Here is a 16941-nt window from a genome sequence, read left to right as displayed (position 1 = left end):
TCTTTTTTTTTTTTTTTTTTAACTGGACACATATTTCATTCAAACGTTGTTCTCATCCACTAAAAAAACTGAAAGTGACATTTCTGCTGCTTTCATTGATTGAAAGTTGTACCAAAACAATGACAGAGGTTGATTTTGTGGCTTTGCACCAAAACATTTGAATATGGCAGAGAAATAATGTCTCGTGCAGTGACGTAAACTAACCAGAAAAAAGTAACTGTAAAAAAATCTCAGTAAAAATGGAGAATAAAACACTTCTACGCCATCTTTACACCCTTCTACCGGGTTCCCAGTCCCACAATGCAATGCGTAAAACCTTTCTCACGTGACCATTTGTCAACAAACCCATTGTTTGTGATGGAGTCGACAACAATTTTTCAAATTTATTTAATTGTAATTATTCTTATTTTAAATAAAAATAAAAATGTATTAAAAAAACAACTATTTTTGAAGTGATCATTTTAAATGCGTTAATTATTTTGTTTATGCAAAAATCCTCTTGTTTTTCCAAAAGAAATACCTTTTGATTATTATGTTACATTACATTATGTCATTATCTGTTACATTTAAAGCTGCCTTACGTGGCAGCTTTTAAAGCGACAAAAGTTATTTAACTGTTCTTTGCAGAAAAAGTGAATTATGTGCTCTGATTAACCAATTTCTATTCATTAATGTTTACTATTCTTATAACTGTTATAGTTTAATTATTCATGTCGACATTCTGCACATTTTTTGGTTTCTGATTCGAATAAAAGGTCAAAACACTAAACTTTCAACAGATTAATTTTTGGGTTTCAATGAGAAATTTGGTGGCTTTTTATTAACACAGAAAAACACAGAAAAGCACAAGTGGAAAAAAGACCTAATAACAAACAACCTCTCTTCTTCTTCGTTCTCTATGGATTAAGCAATAATTTTCTTTTTTTTTTCTAGCAGAATAATTTTATCACTAAATTAAATATCTGACAGGATCACACGCACACGCACACACACACACACACACACACACACTCTAAACAAACCAAATTGCACATTTTCGTGTTTGACAAGCAGGCGAATGCTTACTTTGGTAAATCTGTTCCAATAAAACATCCACAGATCAAACTGCATTGGTACGATGAGTCAGAACCAAAGATTATAACGTAAACAGCGAGACAGTGCACACACACACACACACACACACACACACACACACACACACACAATCGCCTTGTTGGATGAATATGTTTACATTTAATTATTGGCAGTATGAAGAGATGCTAATTCTAACAGGCACATTCTCAGACACCTTATAATTAGACATTCCTGTTCATCTTTTCTCATTAATTCTGCTTTTATGTAAGTGAAATAAAACACAGGCTTCCATTTTGGAATAATTAACACATTTTGTGCCTGATAGAAGTGATTATTTATCATTGGATTATAATAGCGGTATTTAAAAAAATGCACTTGATGCTCTGGAAATTCAGTAAGAAACTTGTTCAAATAAATACACTAAACCAGTCTAGGCAAAACAAAATAATAAAATTAAATTCAGTATTTAGGCTTTCATTATGGCAATTAATTTTTTAAAGGCAATTTAAAAAAATTGCTGACTCATATCTATTGCCATCTAACCTCGCAGAAGATATTTTCCACCTCCAAAATGTAACACTTCACTTGTAAAACAGCAAAAAAAGTTCAAGGCTATAATATATTTTCCTTAAATGTTCAATTACTTCTATAATATCCAAACAAATATATTTTATTTTATTATTATTATTATTATTATTATTATTATTATTATTATTTTATTTATTTATTTATTTTTTTTTTTTTAGGTATAACTCATAAAAGCAACACAATACAAATAAATATCACGTTATCAAAAAATAAAATCTTTTATTTTTTAACGCTTGGATGATGACCTAGCAATACCTAAACTCTTCCATGGGTGGGGTCAAACAGACCCCACTCAGAATCACTGCATTTCTGTAGCAAACTTAAGGAATATCTTCAATTTTGGTTAAAGACAATGACTTTCATTGTATTTTGGTCAACTAAAGAATGATTAATTTCAATGTGCATATTATGTTTTAGATTTTATTAGTTGTCATAATTTCATTTAGTTTTTGTTTACGCAAACATTTTATTTATTTTTTTAAAGAAGCCGACGAAAACAAATGTGACACAGGTGAAACATTTCTTAATTTTTCCCTTAAAAATGTAAATTGCCTTACGTCACAAATATGTTTAATGCCTAAAAAATGGAAAAACAAAAACTTTTAATGCCTCGGGGGTCATTATGACACCACTTATGCATGTTAGCATTAAAGCAACAATCCTTCCAGTAAAGGCATCTGTAATTGCCAGTGTTCGAACAGGAATGTTAGTAAAAAACACCAAAAGAAAAGAATTGGAGGACAGTGAAACCAGAAGGTCTGTTTTATAGGTGAGAAAACATGTCATTACAGAAGTTTCCTCTTCTAGTTCATTCCTCTGCTTTTTATTGATGCTGTTTTTACATTCTCCTTGGTGTTTACATGGGTAAAACGAAGGAAAGAAACCACATTTCTACCCCCACGACTTACTTTTACTACGTGTAACAAAACAGATCAGATTAAGAGCATCTGATTGTGTGCAATCAGACAATTTCATCCCATTATTTAACCACAGAGGTTCACACGTCATCTCATCATGGTGTCTCCAGGTTTAGCAGAGACAAAATAAGTTGATTTATTTTCTCGTCAGTGAAGTCTTTGGAGCGTGGGAATCCACCTCTGTGATCTAAACACTCATTTCACAGTTTGTTTGTTTTAACACTGATCCAAACTGTAGACACGTCTGTGCATCTGTGTCATTCCTCAAAAGAAAATGTGATTGACGGAAAGGGCAAAACCAAGAGAAATGGATACAATATATTTATCTGAATAATATCCATTGTTGTCCAGGAAGTTGATTATAATTTGCTCCATAGCATATAGTCATCTGAAAGATGTACATCCTTGTTTTAATCAGAAATAAAATGGGTTAAAAGTGACCAAAAATGGTGGTGAAATTAGATTTTAAGAGTGGGCAAAAATGGACAGAAAAAGTGGTAAAGGGGTTCAAAGTGTCAATATTGAGTTAAAAGTGGCAGAAACTAGGTAATTTAATGTAATATTGCCATTTCATTGTCATGAAAGTGGAAAAATGTCCAGAAATGCATTGAAATTTGATGGAAAAGCAGCAGAAATGTAGAGTAATGTAGCAAAAATGCATTAAAAGGAGAAAAAACACGGCAAGAAAAAGTGATTAAAATAGTTTAAAATATGGCTAGAAGAAAAAAAAAAGTGCAGAAAAGGCATTAAAATTTGATGAAGTAGCAGAAATAGGAGTAACGTTGCAAAAACGCATTAAAATGTGGCACGTTTGCTGTAGTTGCAGGACAAAGGTAAAAATAAGCAAAACATTGACAATAATGGGTCACACATATGTGACATTAGGTGGGAAAAGGGACAAAAATGTATTGAAAGTAGAAAAAACGTGCATAAAAAGCCATTGCAGTGGCAGAAATGGGAGTAATGTAGCAAAAATGCATTAAAAAGAGCAAAAATATGGCAAAAAAATGTCATTAAAATAAGTTAAAATATGGCATGTTTGGTGTAGTTGCAGTAAAAGGGTAAAAATAAGCAAAAATGGGTTCAAATTGTTCAAAGAAATATTCCTAGTTTCACTAGGTCTCTTAGTGTCTCACGACCAGTGTTTGGAATAACGGCGTTTGTTTTTCAGTAACGGGGTAATCTAACTAATTACTTTTCACGCCGTTACAACGCCGTTATCTTTACTGAACGTTAAATACGGTGCGTTACATGTAATGATTAAATAAACTGCTATCCGAAAGCATCCCTGGCTTCTTACTCAATGTAATGAGGAGGCGGTCTAAGAACAAGGTGAGCGATTATGATTGGCTAAGGCCACGTGCCAGCACACGCAACACACACACACACACACACTACAGATTTGATGAAGCAGCAGAGATGGTGAGCGTGGAGCAGTCTGATGAAAAGCTGTCATTTTTAAGGTGACGATACAAACACTACTTTATATTAATTGTGGTCAAAGACAAAAACGTACATGTGAAGTGTTCATTATATACAGGAGTGAAGACTTGGTCCACATCCGTTGTAAGAAACTCAAAATTAATGAAGCACCTCACAACGACACACGCATCTAAAAAATCTGAATTATTTGACATATAGAAACTTTTTTTTTTTTTTAACAGTAACACAAATAGTTACTTTCCTTGGTAATGAGTTACTTTTATTATAGAGTAATTCAATTACTAACTCAGTTACTTTTTGGAACAAGTAGTGAGTAACTATAACTAATTACTTTTTTAAAGTAACGTTCCCAACACTGCTCACGACCCCAAATGGGGTCCTGACTCCAAGGTTGAGAACACATGTTGTAAGAGCCTGCATCTATGCATTGTTGCTATGTAGATGTCGTTATGTGGGACAAACAGCATCAAAATACTCTAAAGTTAGGCTGTTATTATGTAAACTAGCATCATTTCTTAGCTTGTTTGTGTTTTCCTGTCTACACGCACACACAAGTGTGTGTGTGTGTGTGTGTGAAGGAGGGGTGATGGGTAGGTATGTGACAGGAAGTGAGGTGCGACGGTGGGAAAGGGGAACCACTGGGAGTGGAGTTCATTTTAACCCTCTTTCCTGTTTTGCCCTCAACAAACACGACTAGTGTCTCACATTATTCACCTTCCAAGCCCTCGATCAAAGAACAGAGGATCATTAATATTCCAGAATTAATAAGTGAATAATATTTAACAAAGATTTGTTTCACTTTTCTAAGAGGCTGTGTGGATTTTTTTTAAACATTTGGAAATGTCTTTTAATTCTTTTAAGAACTATAAACACATTTCACGGGATTGAATTTCTATATATCCTGGTGAAATATATATATCCATTCACCAAACTTCATTTTGACACAAAAATACAGAAACAAAAAAACAGAAAATAAATCCTGTAACCAGATTTCCCAATAGGAGGTACATTAAACTGGAAAATGGAATAAAAGAAAAACAAAAAGATAATTTAATAGTTTTTAGATGAACTCTGACTGGATATGTAAACCCATATTTTCTTTCATATGTTGTTTTAAATGTGTAATTATTCTGTAACTAGATTTTTGTCGATACCAAAGTCCTTCTATTGTGACTGCGTCTTGGTTTTGACATTTATTTTGTGCTTTCCTTGAACTATTCATTTATTATCAGGACGATAGGGAACTTGAAGACACAGCACCACTTGTCACTCATGATAAACAAGTTTCTGTCTCAAAGATATTTCACTTTATTATATATATATATATATAATAAAAAAAAGTCCTCAGAATCCTGATCCTCAAGGTCCTTTTTCTTAAAGGACCTTAAATTAGCATTCAGGGCTAGTTTTAGTCAACAGTGAGTCAGCTCTTTTTTTCTTTTATTCATTCTTTATGGAACAAGAAGAGAATCAAGGTCTTGCTACTTGAGAAAAACCTTTCGTCAAGTGAAACATGTGAATAGTTTGTTGCTATTTATGATAAGGATATCTTAGCTCACAAGCGTTTAAATAAAAATGACATGATAATTAAAAAAAAATCCTTACTCAAGTATTGTTGGATAAGCATCACCTTTTATCTGTGGTTGTGTCAAGTTGAGAGAGATATGAACATCTAAAAGTGACTACGCACAATTTTGTTTGCATTATCCTCTGTCAGTGTCTCATTTCTGCTCATTTAAAATAGGAATAGATGACATAAAAAAAATGTCAAAAATGCTGATGAGAAAAACCATTAATCCCTCCAAAATTCATATGTCAATATTTTTCTCAAAAAGCCAATATCAGAATTAGTTTTATTCTCCAAGAACAGTTTAAAAACCATAAAAGGAATTTAACTTGGAGGGAAAAAAAAAAAAAATATATATATATATATATATATATATATATATATATATACACAGTACATAATACAGATATTAAATATAATCCTTAATATTTTTAACTCAAAGTCTTACCAGAAAAACAATTCTAGGTTAAATTTACCAATCCAAAATGCCACAGTCACATTTATTAAAAAACAGCTGGACAATATGTCACTTTTGGCCTTTTCTCCAATAGGGGACAGCACATGTGAGTGAGTTCTGTAGTGTGGCTCGCTGAGGGAAAGGTCTGGGTTAGGATGCACTCAGAATTCAATTTAACTAACTAAAGTATTTTAGAACAAAACAAAAAGACAATCATTAACATCCCCCACCAGATTAGTTGTCATTATAGATTTCCTAAATCTAACAGATGTATACATAAGAAATTATTACCTCATCAGAATATAAAATTACTATCTATCTTAAACGGTTTTTAAGAAAACCGTCCCCTTTGAAGATACCTCGTACAGAGTTTTTAAAAAAAAATGGCACAAGGGCAATAACTGGAAAAAACATTTGTGCACTTCTGATTTTCGAACTCCATCAAGGTATTGATACCTTTAAGCCACACACTGAATTTGGTTATCGTATCTTAAACGGTTTCTGAGAAAAGCTGTCCCCTTTGAAGATACCTCGAACAGAGTAAAAAAAACGTCACAAGGGCAATAACTCCAAAAAAAATAATTGCGCGCTTTTCATTTTCGAACTTCATCAAGATATTTATACCCTGAAGCCACACACCAAATTTGGTTATCGTATCTTAAACAGTTTCTGAAAAAAGCTGTACCCTTTAACCTGGACGGACGGATGGAGCTCAAACCTATATCACGCTTCACACTTTGTGACGGGGAATAAGCTATAAAAAATATATAGATATCAGCAATATTGTATGTTTCGATATTGTCAAAACAGAATACTCAATGTACAGTATCTTGAATCTCGATATATCGCCCAGGTCTCGTCTCCTTTCCTCAGTCCTTCCAATATTTATGACTATTATTTAAAGTTGAGATATAGATTGATAAGTAAACACAGAGCACAGTTCACTGCAGTTCACACAATACGTAGGGGCTCCAACTTTCCGTGATCGTGAAAAACGTTGGGGAAAAAACTGAACTCAGGTCCTGAAAGGGAAATTGTTACCGTTGTTTATTTAATAATGAAAATCTTTGGAAAAGCAGAAATTACTTAACGACAGGGAATGTGCCCTCGTATGAATGTTTTGGGACAATATCATCATAGAGACACGGAAATATCAATTCTTGCACAAATTAAGTTAACCATCTGAAATGCAAACAGCTGTAAGACACGACTAAACCCTCACTGACTTATTTTGGGACAATATCAAACAATTTTTCCACTGCAAACCAGGTGGCCTAATGTGTAGCAACTTTTGCAAACGTACAAACATCAAATCTCACGGAAAATATGACATGATTTTAGCAAATGCATTTGGCAAAAATACAGCAGAGGAATATGAAATTAAAGACAATAGTTAACTCAATTTACTCTGTTTGACATGATTTTGGGAAAGAGTAAACTGACGCAGATGTGAGTAAACTGTGAAACGGAATTGGTGAAATGTTGTAACTAAGGTGCAGTTAATATTCTTTGGCTTCATCCACCCATGATTCATCCACTAGACCAATAAAAATGATTGAGTTCAACTCCCAAGGGTAAATTATCAAGGACTCTGTGGATGCCAACTGTTTTAAATGTTGGAGCATGACAGTGCAGAAAGCCTCACTGCTAATGCAAACGTACCAATCTATGACTGTGTTGGAAATGTTGAACTAATGTACTAATCATACAAAGTTTGATGGCAAAATCATTATGTAGTGCATTCACATTAGATGTATGCACAGTTGGCACACTAGTCATACTCAACCGCCCCAAGATGCATTGCAAACGGAATCTAAAATGGTCCGAGAACCGGCTTCAAGCAAAGAGTGGTCAAAAACGGACAGAAAAAGTGGTAAAAATGGTTCAAAGAGTAAATTTTGGCTTAAAAGTGGCAAATAATGGGCATGATAAATCATGAATGTGGTTAAATTGGCAAAAATAAGCATTAAATATGGTGAAAAGAGGTTAAAAGTGACAAAATATGTGACATTAGGTGTCGAAAATGTCTTGGAAGTGGATGAAATGTGGAGAAAAGGCACTGAAATTTGATGTAAAAGTGGCAGAAATGGGAGCAATGTAGCAAAAAATGTAATAACAGGAGCAAAAATATGGCAAGAAAAAGTGAAGAGTTTGGTGTAGTTGCAGAAAAAGGGTAAAAATAAGCATAAATGGGCTCAAATTGGTCAAAAAATATTCCTAGTTTCTTGAAGGCATCTGGCGACCCCCTCCCAGTATCTCAGGAACCCAAATGGGGGCCTCACCCAGAGGTTGAGAATCCCTAGTGAATAGTATGGATACATGCCATTTCCAACACAGCCAATGTCTGCAAAGGCAAAGGCCCTCCCATGCAAAGGAAAACACAAATCAAACCAATAATGCTAAGTATCAACAGCCGACCATATATTATTATTTATTAGATTTGTAACATGCACTGACAGAAACGCCCTCATGGTTAAACATCTGCTGGCAGCATGGTGGCACACAGCGTATATCCGGTTAAAGAATGTGCTTAGTCAAAGTCTGAAACTACGTCAACACAAGCAGACCCACTGTGAGCACAGGCATCAGTTCTGATGAAAAGCATGACTTAAGGTTTAGTGAAGGGTGGGGGGGAAGTCAGTTACATATGGAGTCCAGCTGGATTAATAACAGTTGCTTTGATGTTTATATTTGATGTTTATATAGGGTGACCAAAGTCACTTTTTACAAGCTAAAACTTTAAAATTATGACACATCATTTGAGGTTTTTAGGTGGTTAAAGCTGCTGGAGACAATAGTTTTTAATATCAGATAATAAAGATCAATAAATCAAAGATCATTTGCTAAAAAATGAAATTGCAACGTTTTGTTTTGATCTCCACTGTAAACACTCTCTTATTGTTTTGTGCATTGCATTGTGGGATATAGAGTCCCAACAGATGCATAGAAGTGTTTTTACTTTATTCTTACATTGATTTCTTGTGTTTTTTTACCAGACAAAAAAGACAGGGATTCTTTTTACACTATTTTTCTTCTACTTTGTTCCCGGTATTACCCGTGATATCGCCTCACTCCATGTGACAGTGAATTTTGGTCGGATTTGGATATTTCCGTGTAAAGCCCCAAAATAATCATCCATCATTGCTTTGTCACAACTTTGAGTGAAAACACCAGAAATGTGTCAGGAAGTCTCTTTGGAAGAGTTGTTTTTGAGGCAAACACAAGAAATCACGGTAAATATTAATACAAAAAAAAAAAAAAACACTTCCAAGCATCCGTCTACGGAACTCCACCTCCCACAATGCATAGCACAAAACTTTCCTGACAAATTAAATGTTTGCAGTAGAAATAAAAACCAATTTTCGAGCAACAATTTCAATGTTTTACATCTTTTTTTGAGCAAATAATCCTCTATTTATTGATCTATGAGGCCTACACTATGGCTTTGTTGTAAACTAAATACTACAAACTCAATAAGTATATATTGTCTACTATATACTTTAAGTATGTTTGGTGTAATACATTTGGAACCTACAAGGACAAAAACCTAAATCACACTGAGGCTAAATATCTCTGTTGATTCTCCACCTTTACTTTGAAAGTTCTGAAAACATTTGAAGTGAGAAAGTGACCAAGTAGAATATCAACATGTGCTCATTTCATCCATAAAACCCACGTAGACACATTTCATTCAGACGTTTCAGAGATTTTTTTGGAGACCCTCCAATGTGCTAATGACTAAACTTCCTGTTAACTTCAAAACAAGAGCCCTATTTACAAAATGGTTAAAAAACTAATGGAAGACAAGAAGAGATGCTTTTATTTTGAAAATGGGTTTGATTTTTAGCTTGAAGTCGGTCCCAGAACCACTTTACATTCCATTTGCAATGCATCATGGGACGGTTGAGAATGACTAGTGTTCCCACTAAAAAATATCTCCATATAATGTACATCCTGGTATTTCTCATGTACTCAATCTTTTCATACATCTAATGTGAACGCACTACATACTCATTTTGACGTCAAACTTAGTATGAGTAGTACGTCAGTACGACATTTTGAACATGGCCAATGTCTTTACTTGATGAAAACGTTGAGTCTCCAGCAGCTTTAAGTTAGCGTGTGTAGCAAAAACAATGCAAAGAGAGAACACTCTCGCATTTAAATCATCTCTTAACCTTTTGCATGTATACTTTTCTATTAATATACTACATTTCTAAGGAGAATGGATGCTCTTATTCTATACGGTGGACTATTGTCCACTGGTTGTGTTGCAATAAAACCACAGAGCAAGAATAAAAACACCAGTTGAGCCACTTCATCCATTGTTAATGTTCATGGTCGTATCCTAGCAAAACGGGCTCACAGAACGTCACTTAGTGGACACAGCTGAGAACAAGGGGGATTGTTTATTGGTGGGAAACCAGTAGCCTGATAAACAGGACCATGTGGTTTGGTACTACCAATGGAAAAGTATTCCTGCTATTGGGTACAGTCTACAGTCCTTTCTTTTCCGAAAGGAGTAAATTAAAGTTATTGTTTCACACAGGTTTATGTGTTTTGTTTTTAATAATTAAAGTATTTATAGAATAGTTCCTAAATACTTAAAGGCCATTTTTAAAACATTTCGAGACGCTACTCAGACAACACTTTCTGTTCCCACTTAACTCACTGGTGAAATAGAGCTGATATATTTTCTTTGGTTTTACTCGGATCCAAATAATCAAAATCTTTTAAGCCTTTGGGTTCAAGTTGTCGTAAATGTTTTTTTTCCCCCACGAATCATCATCTGTTTTTTTTTTTTAAGTAGTTGCAAATAAAAATACATGACAGTTTTATAACTGGTGGGTTTTTTTTGTCAAAGAAACATGTTTTTTTTTTTTTCAACTTTCCATTAGTTATCAAAATTTTCTGAAGTTGTAATACTTGTTAATTTTCTCCTAACTAAACACAATCTACATGAAAAAGGCACCGAAAGATCATTATTTATAAAGAATCAGTTTTGGCTGACATGATACAAGGGGAGAATATTAAAAAAAATGCCTTGATTATGGGCGGGGCTCATGGAGCAGATAAGACACGCCCATTCGATTCTCTAAAATCTCCAAAAAACAATCTATGCTACGCTAACTAGTTACTCAATACTGACTATACCTCTCTATTTACAATTCTCTATATCCAACCAACTCGCCACAAATTGCTGAATCAACCGGTGATAGCTTTTATAAAAGGGGCGGGGCCAATAGTGACATAAGAAGCCACCAAAACATCACAAACCTCCATTTCCTCTACTGTTTTAACAAGTTTGGCCCAAAATCTTTGTTATGTACTTATTAGAAGGTCTATGCCTAACGAAACACATTATTATGCACCATATTCATTTAATTGCCTTTTAAATCTAGGACTATTTTACAGTTTTAGAGCCTGTGTTCCTCCATCTTGAAATCATGTGATTGATGATGTCACACGGCCCCACTGCCTGTAAACATCCCATTGTTTCTATTAGAGTGAAGCATTTAGCCTGACTTTTAGATCATTTAGCAGCTTTTTCACTCAAAATGACAACTTGTGCTGCTTTTGGTTTCTCTAAATAATCAGGAAAAGTTAAAGTTGTTGATGTAAACCATTTTTTTTTTTTTTTTTTTTTTAACCGAAAGAGGATGAAAACAATTGTGACCCAAAAAAAAAATGTAACCGCAGGGTAGCGTCGTCAAAAAGTGAGTATCGGATACGATGAGTAGGAGTGGGACAATACCAGAGTTAGTCAAAAATGAGAAGGGAAAAAGTGGCGTATGGAAGTATTTTGCACATCGAGCAAATTCCGAAGGGAACACAATGGATAACGACAGGCCTGTATGCAAGCAATGCTTCAAAATGATGGCTACAAAGTCCAGTAGCGCTGTGAAGGATATGAAAGACCGACATCCCGGTCTTTATTAGGAATTTTAAAAGGTCCGTAAAGCTCCCGTTTCAGCAACATTGAAGTATTACACAGATATCATAAACGTTAACACACACGTTAACGTTAGACGTTTAACAAATAGCCAATAGCCACGTTAGCCATTTCGTATATTAAGCTAGCGGCTATGCCTAATAATAAAATGACCAACGTTACTGTGGGAGCGAGGCAGCAAACATTAACAGTCCTGCCCGTCTGTAACATAAACACACTATGTTTAATTAAAGCACAATACAATTATTTTTGTCTGAAAGTGTTACGTTTCTCTTAAAGTCCCAGAATGTCGACCAGCAGCTACTAGACAGAAACCATGGCAACCTGAGACTCAGCCTACCCTACCAGCCAAGTCACCAGACGCACAAAAAATAAACAGGGCTGGAGCCAAACACTTGAGGATACTCATTTTTGAGCCTATTTTAATACCTTTAATATGATCAGAACAGTTGTTTTTAAATTAGGCACATTGTTTTTTAAATGTTTAATAGTTAGTATTTGTTTTGCACTATGTACAGTACTTAAAAAAATGTTATTTAAGCTTTAATTGTTAAGATGTGCTACTAAATTTTGTTATACTTTCACAAAAAAGTGTAATAGTTGCACTAGATTTCACTTCATTTAAAAATATTTCGCATGTTCATAGTTTGTGTTCTCAACTTTATTAAAAAAAATTATGCTTCTAAACAAGTTTTTTTTCCTGAGTATTGGTATCAAGCTTGAAATTCTAGTATCGTGACAACCCTTACATCGGCATCTTTAACTTTTCCTGATTATTTAGAGCAACCAAATGATCTAAAAAGCTGTTAAATGATCTAAAAAGCAGTTTGAATGCTTCACTCATGGATGTTTACAGGCAGTGGGGCTGTGTGACATCATCAATCACATGATTTCAAGATGGCCAAAAACAGGCTCTAAAAGTTGTACCATATTTAAAGGTTAATAAAACAAATATGTTGCATAATAATGCGTTCTCTGGGGCATAGATCTACCAATAAGAACATTTAAATGATTTTAGGCCAAACTTTTAAAAGCAGTGGAGGATCATTTTAAGGACAAATAGTGTTGAAAGTTTACAGTGTTGTGGAGAGGCAAACAGCAGACATACAGTATGTGTGAGTAATGCAGCGATTGTGTTATCGCGTTAGCCAGTACAACAGCTTTTTATCACCACAGCCAATCACTGAGTAATCACCGTCTGCACCAAGCTCCTTCAACTTTACTTTCACTGCCTGAGAAGAACACTGAGTCAGCTTTCACATGTCAGAAGATCCACCAAAGGCAGATTGGCTGTTCAACCTTTAATCAAACTAAATGTGATTAAAGGTTAGTCTTTGTATAATCATGTGGTTGCTGAATAAAAAAAAGCAAAAGTGGTGGATCTTTGTAAGAGTCTCGACATGTCTACTTAATCATCTTATTGAGGCATGAAAACTGATAAACAGCAAGAAACATCTAACAAATAAAATAAAATAAAATTGACAGTTTTAATATGATTTTTGGGGGAAAAATCCTAATGTTTGGATCCAGAGTGGTAGTAAAAAATAATCACAATAATTATTTTTAAAAAAGCAATCAAAAGTAGAGAGTCAGTGGCTGAAAATGACTTTCAAATGATTTTCAAAATAAATTAAACGCTGTAAAATTGTTTCAGCAAAAATTCTAAAAAAAAAAAAAAAAAAAAAAAAACCCACCCAAAACAAACAGATTACCTATTTTTTCTGCAAAATCATCAACAACCCGGCAACACAAACTAAATTAACAACAAATACATCATAGAAAATTATAAAATGACTTTGTCCCCCAGTTTGAACCAAAATAGCAGTAACCAATATTTTAGGAGCAAACAAAAGTTTGATTCAAAGAAAGAAAAGGCTTGAAAAAGTGTTTGTCATTTGTAAACACAACAACCTCTTTTTAAATTTCACAAATTCCAAAAAAGCCTAGGTTTCAGAGAAACATAATTTGAATATATTGAGCAAAATGTCATTTTATTCTGGTTTGTTTGTATATTTTTCATCCAGTCATTAAAACAAAGGCTTTACATTGAAAAGAAAAAAGCAATAAGAATATCTATAAATAATGACTGAAGGGGTCAAGGCTTAAGTACACCACTTATTCACTCGTCATACATTAAGTCCAATAAAGCAAAAATAAAATAGATTTATATGTGCAACAAACCAGCGTTTATAATCAGAGCTGCAATAATCTGCAGATTGCAGCAGATTACGATGGTCCAGACAAGAAGTGACCTCCAACCTCTGTGTCTGTCCCAGTAAAGATTCACACTGATCCGCGTCTGCCGCTCTTTGGCTAACTCGTATTACCCCTCCGATGACTCTGCCACTTTAGGAATGCTATTCCAGCAGTCGGTCCCGTAACTCCTGCTCAGCGCTCCCAGTAATCCCACTTCTCCGGCTGCTCTGAGCCTACTTCCTTCCCCACAGCTGCCGGCCTAGCCGGCATGCTCTAATAATAGTACAACAATGCCTCTCCCACAGTAGAACACACAACACGGCGTTGCTGTCTTATACCAACGTGTATTTGAATATAATCTTATCTTATATTTCAAATAACAAACATACGGTTTCTAAAAAAGCAGCTTTTTCTGTCACTGTTGTTACCTTGTCCTCTGGTTTATGGCAGTAGTTCTCAACCTTTTCAGCCCACGACCCCTAAAATAAAGGTTCCAGAGACCGGGGACCCCCACTGTACCTGAAGGTGGTTGAGTATATAGAGACAGGGTCATCTATAAGGAGGAATAAAGGGGAGAGATTTTTGGGGTCCATCCATAAAGTCAGTAAAATGATGGTCCATTGTTCCATGAATCTGTGATAACCACATTTATTTATTCATCTGAATAATATCCACTGTTATCCAGGAAGTTTAATATTATTTGGCCATAGTATATAGCTATCTTAAAGATGTAAATCCTTGTTTTAATCAGAAACAAAAAGGATTAAAAGTGACCAAAAACAGTGGAAAAGATGGTAAAATGGTATTTTAAAAACCACAGAAATTGGTTAAAAGTTGCAAATTAGAGTAGAGAAAGTGATAAAAAGGGGTCAAAGTGTCAATTAGTAGGAATAATTTGTTTAAACCGGCAAATAATGGGCATGACAAAATGTGAATGTGGTTAAATTAGCAAAAATAAGCATGAAATATGATGAAAAGCAGTTAAAAAGTGACAAGAATTGGTCAACATATGCGACATTAGGTGGGAAAAGTGGTGGAAATGGTTTGAAAGTGACCAAAAATAGTAGAAAAGAAATTGATTAAACGTTGCCAATTAGAGCAGCCAAATAGGGACAAAAAAGGTGGTAAGAAAGGGTTTAAAGTGTCAATATTGGCTTAAAAGTTGCAGAAATGGCAGGAGGGGGGGGGTTGGGCTAATGTCATTTAAAAAAGTAGGAGCAATTATGCACAAATAATGTGCCTGCCAAATCTTGAATGAGGTTAAATTGGCAAAAATAAGCATGAAATATGGTGAAAAGAGGTTCAAAGTGACAATAATGGGTCAACATATGCGACATTACGTGGAAAAGTGGTGGAAAGGTGTTTATAAGTGCTGAAAATATCTTAAAAAAGGAAGAAAAAAGTGATTAAAATGTCTTGAAAGTGGAAAAAATGTGAGGAAAAGGCATTGGAATTTGATGGAGAAGTGTCAGAAACGGGAGTAATGTAGCAAAAAATGCATTAAAATAAGTTCGGCAAGTTTGTGTAGTTGCAGAAAAAGGATAAAAATAAACAAAAATGGGTTAAAGTCAAATTCCTCAGAAAATATTCTTAAGTTTCTAGAAGGCATCTGGCGACCCCTCCCAGTGTCTCACGACCCAAAATGGGGGTCCTAACCTCAAGGTTGAGAACACCTAGTGTATGGGATACAGAACGCAGCGTGTAAACATGTTGGTGTTGGAATGATGATGATGATGATGATGATGATGATGATGATGGTGCTGCTATTTCCCAACACACTATAATCACACAGGTCCTGATAAATGAAGAGTGTAGCGCTAAAGTAGCTAAACACTACCTTGTGTCTTTGCCACAAAGTGTAGGAACACACACACACACACACACACACACACACACACACACACACACACACACACACACACACAACACACACACACACACACACACACACCACACACACACACACACACACACACACACACACACACACACACACACACACACACACACACACACACCACACACACACACACACCACACACACAAACAACGGATAAGGTACATGAAGGTGACAAATGTGTTGCATTCTTGGAGGTTTCAAATAACTTCTTTTGTTAAGCCATTCAGTGCAGAATAAAGGGTCTTTGTGTCTTGGAATTCAGAACTTTCTTGCTGGGCTCGTTCCCACAAAAGCAACGACATCATCACAACAACTAAAGCTTCGCTCGCCTTCACCGACAGATCAGTCGGTGGGTTTAAGTCCCTTAGGATCAGGAATAATAAAAACCTCCTCCTCGTACCCCCACACCGCCATTCCTCCCCCAAAAAGAAGAAAAGAGCAGTCAAACACAGCCCCAGATTAACTCAGCATGCAGTGAAAGCACAACCAGATGGTTCCCCTCACCTCACCTCAGACCATGTCCCACGGCCGCTGGACGAGCACAAGGAAAACCATCTCCAGTCCACTCAGAAACTCCAGAGCAACAGTAGCAGCACCAGAGAGTTCCCTCCTCCCCCCTTTCTCTCCCACACACTCCGGCTTCCTTTGCTGGGCTTTCTTTCTCCCTCTGCTGTGCACTCATTCCCTCTGCAGTGGACTGGACATGTCTGCTAGTGGCGTGTGTGTGTGCGTGTGTGTGAACTTCTGCAGAGGACTCAGGTCCTCCCCCCGAGAAAAAAGAAACACCTCATCCACACACACACACGGAGCTCTTCCTTTTTTGTCACTGCTTTCCCTCACTTTCTT

The 16941-nt window shown here is 35.4% G+C and overlaps 1 protein-coding gene across 2 annotated transcripts in view; it reads right to left on the bottom strand.

Annotated features, from left to right (window-relative positions):
- Positions 1-16640, bottom strand: part of LOC114472926 (disabled homolog 2-interacting protein-like) — a 172215-nt gene extending 155575 nt beyond the window's left edge. The window contains exon 1 of one of the 2 annotated variants that reach the window (XM_028462247.1): positions 16605-16640. The gene's annotated coding sequence lies outside the window, so the exon portion shown is untranslated. The remainder of the gene's footprint in view (positions 1-16604) is intronic. The other variant, XM_028462246.1, reaches the window with a different exon arrangement.
- Positions 16641-16941: the final 301 nt, after the last annotated feature.

This window comes from Gouania willdenowi, chromosome 12 (assembly GCF_900634775.1).
Source record: "Gouania willdenowi chromosome 12, fGouWil2.1, whole genome shotgun sequence".
NCBI lineage: Eukaryota > Metazoa > Chordata > Actinopteri > Blenniiformes > Gobiesocidae > Gouania > Gouania willdenowi.
The sequence above is the reverse complement of the archived record's forward strand: the minus strand, read 5'-3'. Positions and strand labels throughout refer to the sequence as shown.